The sequence below is a fragment of the Mustela nivalis genome, assembly GCF_964662115.1.
Source record: "Mustela nivalis genome assembly, chromosome: 4".
Taxonomy (NCBI): domain Eukaryota; kingdom Metazoa; phylum Chordata; class Mammalia; order Carnivora; family Mustelidae; genus Mustela; species Mustela nivalis.
The window spans coordinates 71,099,962-71,113,155 of NC_139023.1; the positions used below are offsets into that span (position 1 = coordinate 71,099,962).

At 43.6% G+C, this 13,194-nt stretch overlaps 1 protein-coding gene and 1 long non-coding RNA gene across 3 annotated transcripts in view; one reads left to right on the top strand and one right to left on the bottom strand.

The window, feature by feature from the left end:
• MAML3 (mastermind like transcriptional coactivator 3) overlaps window positions 1-13,194 on the top strand; it is a 404,523-nt gene that overhangs the window by 304,277 nt on the left and 87,052 nt on the right. The window lies entirely within an intron of this gene.
• LOC309863796 lies at window positions 300-5,473 on the bottom strand. Its single transcript, XR_014311265.1, has 3 exons — window positions 5,220-5,473; window positions 1,208-1,351; window positions 300-785 (listed from the first exon to the last, which is right to left on the bottom strand). It is a non-coding gene; the product is annotated as an uncharacterized lncRNA (long non-coding RNA).

The window sequence follows — 13,194 nt, forward strand, 5'->3', positions numbered from 1 at the left end:
TGAGATGAAAGAAAAAATATATATGTATATATATGGGTGTTACTTAGCATTATTATAACAGCATTATTTAATTGTTAAAAAAATTACAAAAAAATAACTGTAAGACCAAAATTAGAGGACTGGCTAAACAAATTATGATACACTCAACTGAAAGAATATTTCAAAGCTATTAAAGTTTTTTAGAAGAGTGTTTAAGAACATGGGTGACATCCATGATATAATAAGTGAAAATACTCAGAATAAAAAACTACATATGATGCCAGTATTTTAAGGGGATTGAGAACGTAAACAACTTGAGATTGGATATTTGGTTTAATGAAATGGAAAACAAGGTTTTTGTTTGTTTGTTTGTTGTTGTTGTTGTTTCCTATCCCTGAAACAAGAGTAAAGATTTTCAGAAATAACCTAGAGAAAATTGTGACAATGGAAGAGATACTTTCTCTCATCAGCCCAAGTTCCAGGGAAACGAGTGATAGGATAGCTCAGCATCAGTCTTGAAACAACTTCAGGTTTCTCTTCAATTTTCTTCTTTTCCTGGACACACATTTTATGTGAAGTTGTATTCTAACACAAGCCGGTATTACTGCAGTTTTGTGTTCCTTCAAAAGCAGTCTCTTTCAAAGAGAAGCAGAGGTCTCCGTGCCATTTGCGTGACAGCCCCTTCATTGCCGGAATCTCCAAATAAGTTGGCCAAGGGGCTGACAAACATTTCCCCCGTGAGAAAAATGGTGTGTCAGAGATCTGCACTGCTGTCCTGAGCGCATGCGTCATATCTTGGCACAGCCCTGTGGATGGAGAGAAGGTCGTTCCTTCATTATACTAGAGGTGAAAAAGGGGGAGAAAGTTAGGGTATTAGAGTGCTGAGCACAGCACCATTGCCCAAATGAGAAAGTCCAAGTCATCAAAATACGCTCTTACCAGAGGAGTCAGAGCAGAAGAAAATGAGCAGATTGTTCAACATGTCAGAGAACAGCAGCAGGGGAGGACTCTGTGTGTCCCCTAATTTTGACATACAGTATCAAAGGTAAACACTCAGAACCAGTTGAAGAAACTCTTCAAACCTCAGAAGGATTAGAGTGGAGAAAACTCTGAGTTGAGAATTTGGAAGAAAGCTACCTCGTTATATCTCAATATTTATATTAATCATGCTTTCATAATTAATCCTAGCTCTGAGAACACTTGGGTGTTTAGAAATAGTCATAACTACCTGTGACGACTTAACTTGTTGGCAATATAGCCCAAGTGGAAGAAAACGTCCTTAAAGAGGTAGAAGCAAACGGAGGCCTAGTCTTGCAAATCCAGCCAATCATAAATGACTCCAGACATCACGCCTGTCTCCCCTAAGCCAAACCTGAGGAAAAAATGACAAAATATTGAGCTGCTTCGTATAAAGGATATACCTGGAACCATGTTACCTATGGAGCAAAGTGCTAACTTCTTAGCATTACATTCAAGACTGAATATAATCTGACCCCAAATGCCTTCCCAGCTTCCGCTCCCTCTCACGACGTCCCTCATGTCTGTAGGCACGCTGTTCTTTTCTCTTTCCTCTGAGTGAGCCGTGCACTTCAGGGAGTCAGAGCCTCCGCCAATTATGTTCCTGAGGCCTGGAATGGCCTGAAATGCTTTGCTTCTCTGCTCATCAAGATCACACTCTACTTTCCAGGTTGAATCAGACACCATCTCAGTCAGAAAGGACCTGACCTTCCTTGCCAGACCTGTAGATTTTTATGGGTGCCTTCATAATGTTTATTTCATTCTGCCTTACATTTTCGTTGGTTATTTATGTTTCTCTCCCCTGTAGGATTGTTACTCATCTGTAAATGCCCCTCCTGCCAAGCCAAAGGACTGTATGCAGTAGTCACTTAATCCATGTTTGCTGCATTTATTAAAATACAAGATCATATATAAATATTAAGGTGTTTGATAGAGATCACATGTGCAGCCATGGTTTCCTGACAAAAAAAATGCCTGTCCTGTCTGGGGGACAGAATATTTTAAATTAGACTAGTCCTAAAAGACCCACATTAGGAAGGTTCTTTAACACCAACCCATAATGATGGCTAATATTTTTTAGTATTGGGTGCATTCTAAGCATTGTGCTAAAGTATTGCCACATAATATCCTTTTTGATCGTCCCAGCAGGCCCCAGTCGCCTAATGGATAAGGCACTGGCCTCCTTTTTGATCGTCCCAACAACCTTAGGAGGCTTATGTACTGTTATTGTGTCTGCATTTTGCCAATAGGAAGCCAAGACTTGGAGAGGTCTCTTAACGAGGAAACCTGGGAGCCCCTTCTTCTGCAGAGCTTGTCTCTCTCTCGCCTTGGAGGAGGCCCTGCTCGCTGGGGCTTGCCAGCATTCCTGCAGCAGAGCTGGGCATCTGCTAGTTTCAACCATAAGGAAGTGGGCCTCACAACAGGCACTAGCATCTTTGTAAACAGTTTCTCGGTTCTGACACATTTTCTCTGGTCATCACTGGTCTTCAACAGTACTTGATGATTTTCTTATTCTCGGGAAGCTCCAGGATATATTCACTCCGAAGTGAGATGAGCTTCTTGTAAGTAAAATAGTCATATGTAGGAAGCCTATTAGGGTTCTCTAGAGAAAAGAACAAATAAGATGTATATTTATTGGTATATATTCCAGGGAAGACTTATTAATAGGAATTCACTCACATGATTACGGAGCCCAAGAAGTCCCACAATCTGCTATCTACAGGCTGGAAAACCAGGAAAGCTGGTGGTGTAATTCAGTCTGAATATGAAGGCCTGAGAATCAAGAGGCTGATGATTTGAGTCCCAGTCAGAGTCCAAGGCCCGAGAACTGGGAGTGCCAAAGTCCACGGGCAGGAGACATGGATGTCCCAGCTCAAGCAGAGGGTAGCTTGGCCCTCCTTTTTGTTCTATTCAGGCCCTCAATGCGCCGAGTGATGCCTACCAGCCTTGGTGAGAGGCTGCTGTTCCAAATGTTAATCTCTTCTAGAAACACCCTCACACACATGCCCAGAAATAATGTTTTACCAGCTAGGTGGGCATCCCTAAGCTCTGTCCGGCTGACACATGAAATTGACCATCACAGGAAGGAGCAGTGATAGGCCCTTAGGTAACTAGAGCAAACATTATACGAGAGATTCGTCCACATTTAGCAGGTGTTTAGTGAACCCACACTGTGTGCCAGGTAGAAGCTGGTGACAGAATGCTGAAAGAAACAGAGAGAGTCCCTAACCTCACGCACAGGAGTCTAACACAGAAACACATGATTACAGGATGCGGGCCAGTGCTGTGAAGGAAATGTACAGTTGGCCCTGAACGTATGTAGCCTCGTGGTGGTGGAGGAGTAGTCAGGAAAGACTTCTCCAAGATTAAGAAAAGCAAAAGAAGGCAGCTAGGGCATTGATTCTTAAAGTGTAGCTCCAGGACCAGCAACACCGGCATCACCTGGAGGCTTGCTTGTCAGCACTGCAAATCATTAGGTCACACCCCGGACCCGCTGGACCAGCAGCTCTGGGGGTGAGGCCCAGCGTTTGGGGTTGAACCATCCCTACAGGTAATCGTGATGGACCCTGACGTCTGAGAACCACCAGAACCAACAGAAGATCTCCCAGGGCAGAGCATTCCAGCTAGAAGAAACCGTGTAGTGAGGCCCCCAGGCTGGGAGAAATATGGCAAGCTTGGTGGAGAGCAAGCGGAGCTTCCAGAAGGCCCCACGGAGAAAGGATGGTGGCTGGAGCCTAGGAGGTTCACCTGGGTTAGATTGTTTCAGGGCCCGTGGCAAGGGTTCTAACCACTGTCCTGAAAGCCATGGAAAGTCACTGAAGAGTTTTAAAGTAGGTGTACGATATGACCGCACGTGCATTTTGAAAACATCCCTCTGACCACGGTGCAGAGAACGGAGTAGACTTCAGTCCTCTAACTGGAAAACTGATAGAATGGAGTGGTAGGCTACTGGAGCAAAGGGAAGTGAATGGAGTGGAGCTATCTGGAGGAGGTGACGGCGAAAGGGCTTTGACCATATTTTGAAATTGGAACTGGGAGAGAAAGATGCGTCAGGATGGAGCCTAGCTCTCTGGGTTGTGGAACTTGGTTGACAGTGTGGTTCCCATCGCTGAGGTACAGAGCATGGAGATCCTGGATTCCACTCGGGTCATACTGCATTTGAGAAACCTTTGAGATAGGAGTTAGATCCAGTCAAAACTGGACGGATAAAAGTTAGGGAAAAGAATAATTCTTGTGGTAAGGGCATGAGCCAAAGGATGGAGTTGGAAATGAGTTTTTTTATTTATGGACTCGTTCATACATCCATTCACTCCTTCCTATCACACCCTCGCAAGAACATGGAGACATGGGAAGGACAGAGGGGGATCGGTGGGTGGGACAGGACTGGCTGTGGCCCATCTTGAATTCCGAGCTGACAACGGGGTTACCATGGATAGCAGGTGGGGTCCCATCATGGTAGAGGTATGTTTCAGGAAGATTGACCTAGTAGTGTTACACGCAGGCAAGAAACTAGAGGGAGGAGGACCATCGCACAGTAACTCTAAAGATGCTACCTCATTGTGGTGTAAGGTTGTAATTATAATACAAGGTTAGCATGAGAATGTCCACAGACGTTCATTCATTATATTACATCCAAGAGGCTATGCATCTTTCACCTGTCTCTCTATTCAGGTTTGGGAATAGGAAAAGAGAAACTCTGCGAGTAAGAAACTAGGTCTTTTTCCTGTTTCAGTTTTTCATAACAACACAGAGGTAAGGTATCTTACTGGGAACTAATGTTAATTAAAAGTGAAAGACTGACACACAGTAGGCGCTGGGCAAGATCTATGAGATTGAACCGGATTGACGTCACTGGGGTAGTGAGAGAGGACGCAGCTCAATGCAGGCCTCCTCAAGAGGAGCGGGGAGAGCAGTGGGGGCCCTTGCATGAGAATTAGGACCTCGGTGACCCCCATCTGTTCGTCCTTTCCTCCCTCCCTCCCCCACCGCTGCCATGGCGACAAGTCTGGAATCACAGTAAGCCTTATACCCCAGAGAAAACAATACGCTGTTTGAACGGTGCAAGTTGGCCTCCAACGCTCCTGGCCCGCAGGCCCCATCCCCCACGTTCAGGGGATTCTTATAAAAGGCAGCTTTTACCACAGGGTCAGTGGCACTGGCGCTCATCGATTTGAGCCCATTTTATCCCTTAGCCCTTTCCACTTGTTTGTTTTTGAACTCACACCACCGCCTCTATGCTGTTGGTCTTGTTTCGGCGTGAAGTTCCCAGTGTGGCCCTCTGCTTCCCCTCTGCTCAGCCCCATAGAGCAGCGTGCTTCTTTCTTTCTTGTGTCTTCTTGTCGCTGCTGTTGACTCACCAGGCTGGGGCTGTTGGAGCTAAACTGAATTAGTAACAATGCAATCAACATCTCTATTTTTATCTTTGTTCCCCCTACCCCCACCCTCTCAACCCTCCTGAGTGACTCACCATTTCTGGGTCTCAGAGCTTGGCAGCCTTAAAAGAATTATCTTGGGGCTGAGGTGAATATGTGCACAGATATGATATTTCTACCATTAGAGACAATGAGTATTTTCTTTTCTTTTTTTTCCTAGTGGCACAAGGGTTCAAACGTTGTAAGTATTATTTATTACGCTGATCGTCATCCTTGGGGTTGCTGTGTTACTGCTCAAGCTGCTGTTTATCTCCTGAGGTCTGAGATGAATTGTAGGCAAGGAAGGAAGTCCTGACCTGATTTCTGAAACACAGCTTCAGAGAAAACTTCAGGTTTTTTTGAACTGAAACTTTTAACTTTATCCCAGTTGAATTCTGGAAGCCTGTGCCGGAATCTGTAGAAAGCATGTACCAAGCTGAATGTTGCCTTTTTTTTTTTTTTTTTTTTTTTTAAAAAGCACCATTAATGCAAAATATCTTTTCTTACCTAGGCCTCTACATCCTGATAATTATATTAACTGTATGATTTATAGAGACAGATATACATTAAGAGCCTGGGTTTTTGGAACCCCACTCTGCCACTTATTACCCATAATCTTGGGCTAGTTACTTGATTTCTTTATGTCTTAATTTCCCCTTCTGTGAAATGGACACTTTTACCTCTCATCCATACATTGTAGTACATATCTTACAGAAGTGTTTTGAGAATTATTTAATACTTATAAAGTGCTTAAAATAGTGTCTAGCACATAATAAGCTCTCAATAAATGTTGGCTACGATCGTTCAATAGGTCTTATTACCTGTTCCGAGAGAAATGATTTGGTCCTCAAAAGAGTTTTGTTTTAATGAGCGCAATGCCCCTCAAGATTTTAACCTTCACTTGTTTCTGAATTTACAAGCCACCTATTTGATGGATATGTACGTGGACACTAACTTACAGAACAGACCTCTTTGTCTTTCATTCAAGAGTAGAGCTTTCCAGCATTCCAGTCTGTCTTTCACATAGCCAGAATTTTATTCTCCTTTCTTCACAGTTAGGTTTTGGATCTCATGCGGTCTTATTTTCTCTCCTTCCTCTTCTTCTTACCTTATTTTATAAGCAGTGACTTTTCTTTGGCTTATCTTTCTTTGCCTCATTAGACTGTACACCTTTTTTTTTTTTAAACAGGTAGTATCTTTTCAAAGATTTTATTTATTATTTCAGAGAGGGGGAGAGGGAGAGGGAGAAGCCGACTCCCCGCCAAGCAGGGAGCCTGACATCATGACTTGAGCCAAAGGCAGACCCTTGAATGACCGAGCCACCCAGGTGCCCCTAGACTGGAAGCCTTACTGATACTCTTTCATTTCTATAATACAGCCATGGCAATTGCATAGAAAACTCTCTGTAGAAGTTTTACCTTTGTCTTCCAGCACCTTTGTCCCCTCTCACTTTCAGCCCTACCTCCTTTCCTGGATGTGGGAAGGAAGGCCAGCTGCTGGCTTATTTGGGCAACAGTACGATGGAGGGTCATAGAGCCCAGGTGAAGGGGAGATCCCAGAAAGTCCTCACAAAAACTCCCAGCAACTCTGAGCCCCTGGAAAACTACACTGTTGCTATGGCTTGCCAAATCTAAGAGGGTTGCACTCACCCCTTTTCTGAGCTGGACTAAAAATTATCCAGACCACCATTCATTGCAGTTGGGGCATATCTAATCAACAGCCGCACATCAGGACTCGAGACTCAGGCACAGTGCTACTAGCACGGAATCCGCTGGGACAGAAACCCCTCCTCACCCCAGCATGGCTTCCACAGCCTCAGAGAATTAGACATGGTAGGTGGCCCTCAGGGAGACCTAGTCTGCTCTTTTGTTTTTCAGGCGGTATCTATCCCAGTAACATGGCTTCAAAATTTGACCGGTCACGTAAGTTCTGTAAACCTTATGTGATAAAGACAGCAGTCCTGCCCTCACCTCTTCCCTTTCTGATGTCTGTTCCCTGAAGCTTTACAGTATTTTAGCTGTTTCTTCTGAAACGAACTTCTGTATTTTTAAGAACATGTTCCTACAGTTATCTCTTGATTATCATGTTTTACATATTACCTGTTGACTCCTTACTGCAGAAAATACAGATTCAGCCCACTCATCCCCTCTACCTGTCAAACACGCTGCTGCTTCTTGTTCCCAGTTACTGCTGTATCACAAGTCTTGGACAAATCAGTACTCGTGTGTGTGTGCACGTGCGTGCTTGTGTGTGTGTGTGGGGGGGTGTGCGCGCGCACATGTGCACACGTGTGTAATATGGTAGATAAATGTTCACAGCTGAGCCAAATGTTAGGCTTTGATTACATTTATATCCTGCAGTTGTTGGCTCTATTGCTTTGTCTGCTTGCTTAAGTAAAAATGTTCCTGTCCTTAAGCCATTCACAGAATCTTCATCAGCAGTATAAATCTTCTCTCAGTACCTTTGCCAAGGTAGGTCATCAATCCATCTCTTTAGTTACTTCTCCTGGAATTCCTTATCTTTCTCCTCCCACCTGGGTTGGTGCTACCAGAACTGCAGAGCTCTCATCCCAAGCCTTCTTTTCCACCTGGCTCCTATGTTAGGTCCCCTGTTCATGAAAGCCAGTCTTCTCCAGCTTGGGTTAGTCCTCATTTTAGTGGACTTTGTCCTCTAACAGCTGCCTGAGAGCTCATGAATTTACACGAAAGGTAAATTTTTGAGGTCTTGCATGTATGGAAATAGCACTATTCTTCTCTTGTATCTGACTGGATGTAGCATCCCAGGCTATAAATAACTCTGAGGAGGAATTTTGAGCACTTAGTGCATTTTCTTCTGGCTTCCAAAGGGTTGCTGCCAAAATGCCCTTTGCTGTTCTAATTCCCACCCTTCAGAAACTTTGAGGGTCTTTTAAAAAAATTCTTGGCTTTCTGAAATTTCACAATGATGTATCCTAGTGTGGTCCCTTTTGTATTTATTGTTCAGAGAATTTTCCAGGTCTTTTCAATCTGGAAGTTCATGTCCTTCAGTTGTGAGAGATTTTCTTATGTGATTTCATTGATAATTTTTTCCACTCTTTTTTCTTCCCTTTCTGGAACTCATGTTATTTGGATGCTGTACCTTCTGAACTGATCCCCCTTTTTCTTATCTTTTTCTCTTCCATTTTTCCACCTCTTTGCTTTTTGTTCTACTTTTCTAAAGATTTCTTAACATTACCTTCCCACTCTTTAGTTCGATATTATTTCTAATACCGTATTTTTAGTTTATAAAAGTTTTATTTTTGCTTTTAAAACATTTATATACCACCCTGTACATAATTTATAACTCAATTAATTTTTTTCTGATATTCATGATTTTTTTAAAGTGTTCTCCTATTGCCTTTATTTTCTGTTTTCTCTTTTCTTTTTGTTTGTTTGGACTCTATTTTGTGTTCGAGGCTTTCCTCCTACATATACATTCACTGTTAAGAGGGTATTAACAGTGTAACTGGGAGTCCTGTGTTTATATGTGAGGGCTTTCAAGTGGTGGTGATTGGCCTGGAACCCAGACATGGGGCATCCAAAATCTATTAGTCTTTTCTCTAGACTGGTTAATTTCCCTGGGGAGGAGTCTACTGATCTTCTGTTTAGGAAATATAAGACTGGCTGCCAGTGTTCTTGAAGCTAAGTGGAGGAAAGGGTTTGGAGTGGAGGAAGGTTATCTCACCACTGATTTGTAGATTTCCACTTAATTCCCATTGCCAGTATAGCACCCCCGCCTTCAGCTGTGCTTTGTGTCCATGTGCCAAGTCCCTCTGCTTGCACTTCTTGTAAAAGGAAACCACCAACCCTTTCAGCACGGAGGAAGCAGAGTGGTGGGGCCATGCACAGAAGAAGGGTCTCAGTGTCTAACCCTTCTTATACAGATTGTCAACCAACACTCCTGTTTTTTAGCCCATCCACACGCTATTATCAGAGGTATCTGGTGCCTCCACTAGCATCTGCCACGCAAAGTATACATCCCTGAGCTTCTTAAGGTTCTTAACATACGTTGGCTTCCTTCTCCTTGGCTTTTCCCCACTGAAAGTTCAGATTTCAGCTTTTTCTGCTCTGCTAAATTAGTTACCACTCATTCATCAGCTTTCCAGTTTCCAAAATTATGTTGACATCTCATATCTGCTTCTGGCTCCTTTCCTATCCTCTCTATGTAGAGCTTTGTTTTTTCTTTAAAAAAAAAAAAAATGTCTTTTTTTTTTGGTCATTTTTGTGGAGGATAAGGAGGTAAGGTAGAAAAGGAGTGGAGATAAACATGTATTCAGTCTGCCATGCTTAACTTCAATTTGTGAACCAACCCTTTGTTTCTAAAGGATACACTGTTTCTCTATGCATCAAAATAAAACTGTCTGGGTTATTTGGCAAGTCCCTCATCTTGGAATATTTCCACTTGGGGCTGCCATAGTGATGTGGGTCTGCATCAGAATACCCTTAAGTGTGATTGGGGTGCCTGGGTGGCTCAGTGGTTGAGTGTCTGCCTTCAGGTCATGATACTGGGGTCCTGGGATCGAGCCCTCTATTGGGCTCGGGCTCCCTGCTCAGTTGGGAGCCTGTTTCTCCCTCTCCTACTCCCCCCTGCTTGTACACACTTTCTCTTTCTCTCTCTCTGTGTCAAATAAACAAATAAAATCTTTTGGGGGAAAAAAACCTCAAAAAAAAAAAAAAGAAAGAAAGAAAGAAAGAAATGCAGTATGATCTAGAGCTATCCCAAGTAATATAAGTCAGATCCTCCTTGTTTACCAGTAAGTAGTCTAAAACTCACAGGAGATCAGGACCAACCAATTCCCTGAATTCTGGACTGAGATCCAGACCCAAACTCCACAACAGCCCAAGAAACTAGAACTACCTATGCTATGACTCTCAGTAGGAGCTGAAGAAATTAGACCATACTCATCCCTTTGTCTAAGGCTTTTCTAGACTGCTGGCATTCTGAAACACAGTATATCACAATATGATAGTATATTAAGTATCATGTTATGACCTAGGTCCCTAGATAAATTTGATTTAGGTTTTGATTCCAGCTCTACCCCTTAATAAGATGTCAGTTGTCTATATAAAAAAAACAGTAGATAACAAAAAATATCTTTTATTTTCTTCATGTAATAAGCCAGAGATAGGCAAGTGAGAGGAAATGCAACTGATCTATGATGTCAGTACTTCCCACCTCCTCTCTTTTTCCCTCCTCTGTGGCTTTCATCCTCATATTTATTATCTTCTCAAGGTCTTAAGATAGTGTCTCCACCACCAGACTCACATAGGCACTTCTGGCTCCAGGAAAAAAAAAGGGGGACAAGGAGCAGGGGCAGAGCCAATCACAGATTCCCAGCACACTTCCCATGCAGCTCATTGGCCAGAACTGTGTTACATGGCTACCCCTAGCTGCAAGGGAGGCTGGGAATCAGGAGTCTAATGAAGAAAGGAAGAGGAGGATTCACGAGACAGCTAACTGTGCCTGCTACACTAGGTGTACTTCCTTGAGCAAGTTATTTAGACTCACTTGGCATCTGTAACTTTATTTGCACAGTGAGAATAAAAACACCTACCTCACGTTGTTGCGCTGAGAAATAAAGGAGATGATGTTGATAAGGCACATAGCACCATACCTGATCCGTAACATGCCCTCCATAAACGTTGCTTCCCTTCTCTATGATCCCTTATACCGGTCGGTCGGCTTTCTGAACCCCACAGTGTCAGAACACGCTGTGAAGACCACAGGTGTATATTACTTGATAGAAATTAAGTTTGTTCCGAGCATTATATACCACCTATTGACGGAGCATCAGTAAAAACGAGATTTGGGAATCACATGTCAGAAAAGGTACTACATGTCTGAATATAAGACAGAGAATATGACTATATAAAGATTTTACAGTCCATGTATTTTATTATAATCCTTAATCTTCCTTTATATCCCTGGCCTTTATAGCTGTCCCACCCATCAGCCTCTTTTTACCACACTCTTCCCTTGATCTCTTGAGAGCTTCTTTAACTTGTATTTACTATTATTTATCTACAAAGCTTTATTATGCAATCACTGGACCATCATTTTGTGTGTGTGTTTGTGTGTGTGTGTGTGTTTCTTTAATCAACCCGAGTGACTGAGTGCCCCTTTGCTCCCTCCACACAAAGCAAAGCTGGGTGAAGCCTTTATAAACCAGGTTGGGTTGAGGAGGTGGGGAAGCTAATGTGAGGGGAGGGTAGTGGCCAGCCAAGCCACAACTGACGATTTATGGAAACTGCAATGGTCTGTTGGAGTGGGGTGTCAGAGGGTGAGAACGTGTATGGTTTCTGGGTTTTTATGTCCATGGAATTTTCTCGTCTGTACATATGATGAAATACGTGTAGGCCTTGTGGCCTGCCTTGTTTCATACCCTGTGCCCTGTGACCTAACATGGACTAATGCACACAGTCTAACAGGGGACGGGGACCAGGGTCCCATTTAACAATCTAAACTGGAAGGCACCTTTGTTTTCCTCTCTCCAGCTAGATGAGCATGGTAACAGAGGGCAGGATTTGGGTGCTGGCTTGTTTCCATTACGGTGGAAAGGAAACAGTATTCCAGTCTCGCATGAGCCATGCTGCCTTCGAAAATTGGCAGCCAGGAACACCTCCTCTTAAGATAAAAACAGAAGGGAAAAGGAAGAAACCTCTTCCATTTACAAATGTTTTCTCTCCTTTGTGGCCCTTCTCTAGCGGGTCTTTGCCTACATTGAGTTCTGGCTCTCTGTGTAGAAACCAAATGCCACAGTCCAAAGGAGAAGCTCTTTCACAGGGAAAACAAAAGGCAGCTGTCAGTTTAATCCCAAACTCCCTGATAACATTCCAGCAGAGTTCCTTTTTCTGGAGATGAAATAAGAACCCTGGCAGGCCCTCTTGACTGGCCACATAAATCATTTGTAGTAATTGCTCTGAGAGAGGAGTGCCTCTCAGGCTCCGCGGATAGAGGGGGGGAATCACACACTGACATTCTCTCTCTCTCTCTCTCTCTCTCTCTTTCACACACACACACACACACACACACACACAGTGTCATCGCCTCTGGCTTGTCCCACACACATGCATGTGTACCCACGTGTACATCTCCTCTGCTCAGGAATTGCTCACATGGGGGTGGGCTCAGTGAGCCATATTAAAAAAAAAAAAAAAGCATGGCACAGAATAATGAACAGTCAGTTTTCTGTTTCCTTCTCTTTGAGCTTGAGCCAATTTAAATTCTTCTGGAGTACAGTTTGGGAGGGGTCCTTGGGAGGGTCGACAGGAAAAGTGGGAGGGAGAGAACACAAACGTAAGAGGGGGATGGTTACGATTTGGCTTTGTCAGGCTTACCCATTGCAGTGGATTCTATGATGTGTCACCTGCTTCCTCCTTTTTGCCTTTTCTGGTGAGAACTGAGATGTGGTCATAAAAATCCCCCACACTGTGATCTGGGAGCTGCTGCTGAGGCTTGGCAGTTCACTAAGGACCGAACTCTCAAAAGCCACAAAGCTATAATATCCCTTCCCCTCTGTGGCCAATAAAGATGGTGATAATCAAATAACAGGGCTTAGAAGTGGTGTGGTGCCTGCAGCGGTTGGCCACAGGCCGGTGATACACACCCTTCACTTGTACCCTGATGTATGTTCATTGAAAATATCGAGGCCACCAGAGATGGGGGTGGTGGGGGCTTCTGTAGGCGCACAGAGCTGTTTGAAGAGTGAATGGGTGGGTGAATGAATACATGAATGGACGGACGGATGGATGAATGATGGATGGGTAGA